This window comes from Ascaphus truei, chromosome 5, assembly GCF_040206685.1.
Source record: "Ascaphus truei isolate aAscTru1 chromosome 5, aAscTru1.hap1, whole genome shotgun sequence".
In the NCBI taxonomy this organism is placed as follows: Eukaryota; Metazoa; Chordata; class Amphibia; order Anura; family Ascaphidae; genus Ascaphus; species Ascaphus truei.
Window position 1 is genome coordinate 142011181 of NC_134487.1, and position 8148 is coordinate 142019328.

Here is an 8148-nt window from a genome sequence, read left to right on the forward strand (position 1 = left end):
CCCAAAATATTAGTTTGATATATGAAATACCATCATCATGTGAGAATAGGAAAAGAAAAACACATTATATATGATAAAAATGAGTTTAAATTTACCTCCAGTTATATGCAGTTAATATGTAACTTCTTATTGTTATTGATAACTTTGTAGTCACAAAATCTTTGAATGATGCACATGATCTTTGTAATGTAAAATTGATGCATGGAGAGGGTTTTTTCCACTTGCATCTTTAAGTGTCAAAGTAACAAAGTATTTCTCACCTACTGTACTGAATTTTCCCCAGGCATCGGTTTAAGATTTGGAGACTGGGTATATGAGTAATTCCTCTGTAAGTGACTTGCAAATTTCGCCCCCTCAAATTTGCAAGCAGATTAATGTATAGGATCGTGCTAACTAGTCTTCTTAGAGTTATTTCCACACTCTCCCCAGCTTCTCTATACAACATAATGACAACCTATAAGAGTGGCTGCTCCAGTGTATTTAGACCATATTCCTACTAATCTCTCCTAATATCTCCTAATATCTATTGTATGGCTTCCTTCATGTTGATAACACTGACAGAAACAGATGTTAGGGAGGTCCTCTTCTGTCCCAGAACATCTCCACTTGTACACATACTGCAATTTTTACTTACTCTAGTTTATTCGACAGCTGAATATTGTTTAAGGCGTCAAAACCATCTCCAAATAAATGGAGCATTTTCTGACTCAGCAAAACCTCACAGGTCTCTCCTTGACATGTAAAAGTTATCACAGCCTTGAACAAATGTACTGTGAAAAAGGAATACATTTGTTTTTGTTTTAAGAGGAACACTGTAATTCTTTCCCGTATCAGTCATATATTGTTCTGTTTATTTGTAGAGAAACGAATTTATCACCCAGAACAAGAACTTTAGCATATAAAAGAAGTACGAATCTGAGGGATCCGCTTGTTAAAGTGGATCCGGTTGATAAATATTCAAATAAATTGATTTTTTCCGTACAAAAGTTGTTGGTTTTCAGTGTACAAATAGTGCTATTATTGCAGTTAATGCCCGATTCTATGGTAATGGATGATGGTAACTCTATGATTTATGGAAATACATGTCATCACGTGAAACAAAAAAGACCTTTAGAATAAAAAGTGATGTTACTTGTTTGAGCGATTATGTAGTATATTTATTGAAATGTATTAAGTGGATTGGGTATGTAGCAAGATCAAATGATTTTTGAAGGTCCACATGACGGATAATCATAGTAATATTAAATGTGCACAAGAAAGGGCTGGAAAGGGTTTGTTTAAGGAAGATGAGGGCCCTATGCATCTCATTTGGTGACACGCAAGCATAATGTATTAGCTATAAGATGTATGACAACGGAACAAATTAAACATGTGTCAAGGGATACAGGATACATCTGCAGCTAGAAGCATTTTGGATCTTCACATTGGGCACTATGGTTCTGTATGGAATTAATGCTGCATTACATTGTTCCTGTTTTTTTTTTTCATGTAGTTTCTTTTGTTCCATATTATAAAAAAATGACATGTATTTTTGTTATTGAGAGTGTGTCCATGTGTGCACTTTCTGACAAGGGAAATATACTATATTAGTAAAATCGAGCATTTTGTCCACTGTTATATATTTTTATTTTCTTGCACGATATACATCTAATGCATGAATATAGGAACGATATTAAAAAAAAACAAACAAAAAAAAAACGGTGGAAATATTATTACAAATAGTTGTGTTTATTTGTTTTTCGGAATTTTCCAAATTTAATATTTGGGGAAAGAAATGCTACTGTAGCTGTTTTCTACATTCCATAGGAGGTCCATGCTGCTATATTTTGTATAAATTTACAATTGATATATTCTGTAGGCTTAGTTGTAATTGTTTGTGTGTGTGTGTGTGTGTGTATGTGTATGTGTGTGTGTGTGTGTGGAGGGGAGTCTATGGATATACAGAAGTAGTCTTTTTTTTTATATGCCACAGCTATGCCTATATATTTCTACTTTTGTATGTTTATTTAATCCTGACGAAGGGGCATCGTGGCACTGAAACATTGAAATAAAATAATAATAAAGCTTTTATCGGGTGACGCTTAGTGATAGTGATGCTGCGCAGGGCCCTCTTAGGGGCCGATGCAGTAACTTGCGATATGTGTGTGTCGGCAGCGCGCTTAAATCTCCTGTGTTTGGCGGGAATTTGCCGCTAAATGCAGTAAATAGCGATTGTGAGATACAATGGTGAGTTGCACATGTTGCGAGTTCCTGCAGTCAGTGGCGGATCACGGCATGTATCCGTATTTCACTTGAATGTGGCGTCAACCTCTGCACATAAATAAAAAAAAACCTCCTTCTTGCTTATAGCATTCAGTTACTCACCGTAGTGACTGTCTTGCTGTTACTGACATTAGCAAACCTTTTACTGCTGTCCCTCATTAGATACTTTTGGAAACATACCTGGTGCAGTGCTACAGTTGTGTCTTCTGTTCTTTGACACGTGAAGAGGTGATACATGTGTGCATGTGTTTTGTGACATTTCATGTACATTTGTGTCTGTGTGTTGGACTCTGTTGCAAAGCTTACAGTACATGTCAGTGAGTTGCTGTGTGTACTGTAACCCGTGCATGCAGCAAGTGGGGAATCACTTCATGCATCTGTATTGAAGAAGAATTTGGCGGCAACTTTTGAACATGAAAAAATCACCTCATGATAGTTTGACCTTACATTCTGTTACTCACAGCAGTGTGTTTCTTGCTGCTAGTGACATTAGCAAGGCTTTCACAGCGCTGTCCCTCAATAGATAGTTTTAGGAACATACCTGCTTGTCATTCACAAGACAGACACCTTTGGCTAACATTAATAATGTATTTTAATATAAACAACACATGTAACAGGTTCTGAATGACATGTAACACAATTGAAGCTGCGTTGCCAGCAGCAACAGTACAATGACACAACAATGTCACTAGCAGCTGAAATTTTCGGCTCTCGCCTGCTTGTTGGTGCCGCAGCTTTTTGGCGCTTTTCTCGCAAGGAGTTTCTCCCGCGCACCCCCGAGATCTTACTCGGCATCTACTGCATTCTGCGTGCTGCTTAATATGGCGATATAGCCATTCTCGCCACCCCGCCGGCGCTTGATTTCCGGCAACAATTGCATATGCCGTTTTTCAGTTAACTCGCACACATACCGCCATCAACTGCATACTACATGCCAATCTCGCAATAAAACAGCCAAATTCAGCCTTCTCGCAAGTTACTGCATCGGCCCCTTAAAGCGAGTGCCCCAACCCTTTGCAGGCTCCACAAATACTGTGGCCCAAAATGTCACTTTAAATTCGTAGCTGTAACTGAACGCAGCAAACATTACTTAATTATCATTTAGATATATTTTTTTCCTGGTGTGATTACAACTGTATATTGCTTTTAATTTGGTATAGCCTTACTTTGTATAACGTATTTTGAGATAATGTTCCTACAATTTGTTATGGAGTAGGTAGTTTTAATTCATGTCGGAAATGTATTTAAAAAAAAAACGTACAACAAAAAACTATTAAAGCACAACACAGTGGCGTCAACATTTCCTAACACTGAAATTGCTTGGTGGATTTTCCCATCCCTGACGGCCACACACTGCAAAGGCGAGAGGTCTTTTTCCAAGCTGAAACTTATTAAGATTGAGCTCTGCAGTTGCTGCTTCAGCCAAGATTGAACGCTCTTTCCTTGATGACAATCACATCAGATATCCTTCATGAAATCGAATTGGATGATGTTATTTGTGACTCTGCAAATTAAGAAACAGAGACACATGTACAGTAGATAAATACAATGTTTGTGTTTGTAGTAATATTTGCAGACGTTTCAATAAAAGTTTTCAATGTTGTTCAAACATACTGTATTTGTATTTAAATGTGACCTTTGTGAGTGGGCCCCCAATTTACACTTAGCCCAGGGCCCCAATTTTTTTTTAAAGACGGCTCGGATTGCTAGGGAAGAACCAGTGACGTGATTGAGCTTCTGGTACATTGCATGGATTTGGCCTTGTCACAAAAAAGATTAGGAAAAAAACCTTCCAAAGCATCTGGGTATTAGGGAAATATCAAAAGTTTAAATACATGTTTTAAACATACTTATAATAAGTACCAGTCACCTAGATTCAACCCATTAAACATGTCACTTTGGTCCTTGGAGGGACTGAACCCTGTGTCAGGCTTGCATGATTATACTAGCTATTGTGCAGCAGGCTGGAGTATCAATACCAGTTGTAATAATAGCACTGGTATAAAGCTCCCCGGCACAGATTTGTAATACATAACTACATGCCCCATTTAATGCAAAACCATTACACCTCCAAAGGAGGTTTTTTTTTAATATAAAATGTCACTCTGCAGGGACATAGTGTGTGTATGTGAAAAAAAAATAAAATATATATATATATATATATATATTATTGTATTCACTCTGGGCTAACACATTTGTTGCAGTCACAGATCTGCAACACATTGAAAAGTGGTTAAATAACACTGTTTTCTTAAAAATGTTTTTATTACGTTGTCAGGTTATTCTTTCCTCATATGGGAAGATTTAGGCCCGTATTTATTAAGCAGTGCTAAGCCATTAGACACTGGTGAAAGGGGTTGTAAGATGTCTGCTGGAGCTGGAAGATGTCTTGTGAAATAGCACTGTCACTCTTTCCCATGGGGCTGAAATCTTCCCGAGCCAAGTGTAATATAGTTTCACAACACACTGACCAGGGCCTATATGTTTAATCAAGTCAACCATTTCTTACTGCCAGTCTTCTGAGACTGTGACCACATCCCCTCTTGGGTTAGCAATCACAAGGATGCGGCTAGGCACACAGTGACACCAACTGACGTCATGCCCCCTCCACTTCTGTGCCAATGGTATGCACTGCTCCTATGGAGCGGTGACTGAGAGCGACACCTGAAAAATGAGCTACATTTATACAGTGTCCCTAAATGTCCCCTAGTGTGCCGGTACCTGTGACATTCAGAGAACATCGGAAGGGAATTCTAATGCTTTATTTATATTGATTTGTGTAAAAACAGAAAAAAAAACTAAGAGAAAATAACAGCAGTTTGCCTTGATTTGTTTCTGTTCTTTCTGACAGTCAATAAAGGAGCAAAACTGAGTGTCTGACATTAGGAACATAGGAATATAATTTCCACCAAGTAATAATGTGAAGGCTAGTTTTACTACATAAGATATAGCATTATAATGCTTCTGCGCAGGAAGTGACATGCACTGCATTTGTAGATGAATCCGTTTCAGACACTCCCACTTAGTAGCAAAAGGATTAGATTAGGCAGCATGGGCATTTTTCCTGCAGCCCAGGCAGACAGGAGAGGTGATACCTGCCTCCTCATCACAAGAACACCTTGCAACCTTCAAACCCCTCACAGCCACCCAGGGATAAAGTGGTCACAACTCCTGAAAAGGTTTGCAAAGGACTTGACCCTGCCACCCATAAGGGCACATGTTATCAGAGATTTGCATGTTAAAATAGGACAACGATAAGGCCTAACACTGTCCACTACTAGAGATAAAGGCTGAGGAAGAGGCAGATCAGGGTTTACTTCATACTGGCCCCCAAAAATAATAATATTTATTTCAAATTGACCTTACGTCCCACTTGTTATTATGATCACGTTTCAATGTAAAGTCCTCTGAGATCTTCTGTTTTAGAGAAATACCATAATACTATATTTTGCGTTTGTGCAACATGGTCGCCGCCACTGTGTCTACTCTGCTTTATAACTCAGCGCATATGATAATAACTTTGGGATCAGAGCAGCGTTAGCCTCTGTTAGGTATTAGAAATAAAAGCTTGTGTAACACCCCTTAGTACACATTTATGTATACACGCTGCCCCCGGTGGATATAAGGGGGTAGCCTGCTCTGCACACCACAGTGTCAAGTGTATTGATAGACATACTCGCCAGCCAGGGGCAAGAGCAGAAGAAAGGAATAAGCCCATTAAATCGTGAACAGCTGAGACATCATGGCAATGGGAGTGTGGAGATACACAGGTAGGGAGGAGTAAGTGGAGAGGAAGACCCACGAGAGAGAGAGAGAAGTGAGAGGACCTGTCCCGAGTAGCTCAGTAGACAAGAGAGCGAGGTGGAAGAGCCTAAAAAAACCAGCAGGATAGCAAATAAGAAAGATAACCTGTGCAGGAAGTGGTTCAAAGTTTTGAGTCATAAAGCCAGAAAGCAGCTGGGAGATCGCTCCTACAAACACATCAGTATCCTTTCTAAGTGTTTTGGGCACGACACCCATTGTAAAGTAACAGGCCTGCAACCATTTAATCTACATAACAGTACACGAGCTCCAATGCTGTTCTGGCACCTACAGTGGCCCTTTAAGTTAGCGCACGGGCTACCGTAACTGATCAAGTGACTCTGTAGGACATTTGCGCAGTGAGGTTTCTTATAATACTGTATGTATATTGTCTTGAGTGTTATCTGTGGTCTCCTGACATGAAAGGCCACTGCGTGTGATTCCTGCGTTCCCGAGAGCAGAATTAGCCAATTGGATCCTGAGGAGCTGAGACGTCATGGCAACAGGTGTGTGGAGATACACAGATGAGGAGGCGAGGAGGAGGAGCGGAGGAGCGGAGGAGGAAGAGAGGAAAAGAGGAAGAGAGGGAGAGAGGGAGAGAGGGAGAGAGGGAGAGAGGGAGAGAGGGAGAGAGGGAGAGAGGGAGAGAGGGAGAGAGAGAGAGAGAGAGAGAGAGGGAGAGAGGGAGAGAGAGAGAGAGAGAGAGAGAGAGAGAGAGAGAGAGAGAGAGAGAGAGAGAGAGAGAGAGAGAACCTTTCCGAAGTAGCCCAGTAGACAAGACAATGAGGTGGCAGAGCCTAAAAGGCCAGCAGGATGGCAAGAGAGAAATAGAACCTGTGCAGGAAGTGGTTCAAACTTGTGAGTCATTGTGATGGTAGGGGGGTAACCAGCCTCTCAAATTAAGGTTTAAGCTAGTTTGGTTACCCTTAATCCGTAATAAGGGTTCAAGAAGAGCCAGCTCTTGAACCCAGGGTTTGTACATGCATAACCTGTAATGTGCAGTAATAAAGTATGTAATGTGTTTTTACCTTTCCAGAAGTGCCAGCAAGCAGAGATTGCCGTGGTATGAGTTTAAAAGGTTTTTTTTTTGCGGAGAAAGTGTTGTCAGAATGTGCCTAGGTAGTCGGGGCCCAGAGTTGCTGGATACCCTAAAAATGTACCCGGGAATCATAAGTAATTATAAACCCCTGAGCCAATGAGATTTGGAGATTCTAAGCAGTGTGTCCATCAAGTAAATTCCAGTCCTCTGGAGAGAGGAGAGCGGTAGTGTCTGTAACTGTAGGCTGATTTCAGTTCCAGGACATTGCGTGCCAAGTCCCGGTCAGGGGAAAATCCTTATTTAGAATTCCCTGCAACTAGGAAAGTCTGTTTTTTTAAACTCAGCCCCCACCCTAGTATATACATATTAATACATAAAGGGAAATAAAGAGATGCTATATTTGCAACATAAGCAGAATATATCACACAAACTACTTATTGTATTTGTTATCATGGTATTTTTTGTTATACATTTTACATACATAACATTAAAAATGGTGGAGAAGGTAAATGAGATCTTATCCTTTATTCCAGCGACATCATATGTTGCTTGTGGGATTACATATTTAGAAAGTATGGGCGCCCAGCCATTGGCTGCACGAAACCTGAGAGTCTCTGATTGCCCTATTACCTGTAAGCCATCCAGCGTTTCAGTGTCAGGGGACAGCAATGCATTGTTAGCTCTCAAGCACTGACACGTGTCAATGCTATACAGGCATGTGTAGAGAATGCATAAAGAATAGAGCTGAACAACTCTATGTGGAAACTGCACCCCTCCAAGTAAACAGTCCTTTTAACAACCTATACAGCTTGTACTTCTTATAACACGGAAATAATTTATTTTTCGTCTGTCTCATTAAAACTTTCTGTGTGTGGTAAAACTCTTTGGCACTATGGAGAATTTAAAAAAAAAAAATGTTTAATAAAATGCATGTATAGATAAATTATTCTTTTTCCCCCCCATTTTTCACCTTGACAAGAAACTTCATTTTCGAATGTTCCTTCAAGTTCTTTTTATTATTCTGAAGACAAATGGTGTTTTAAGGA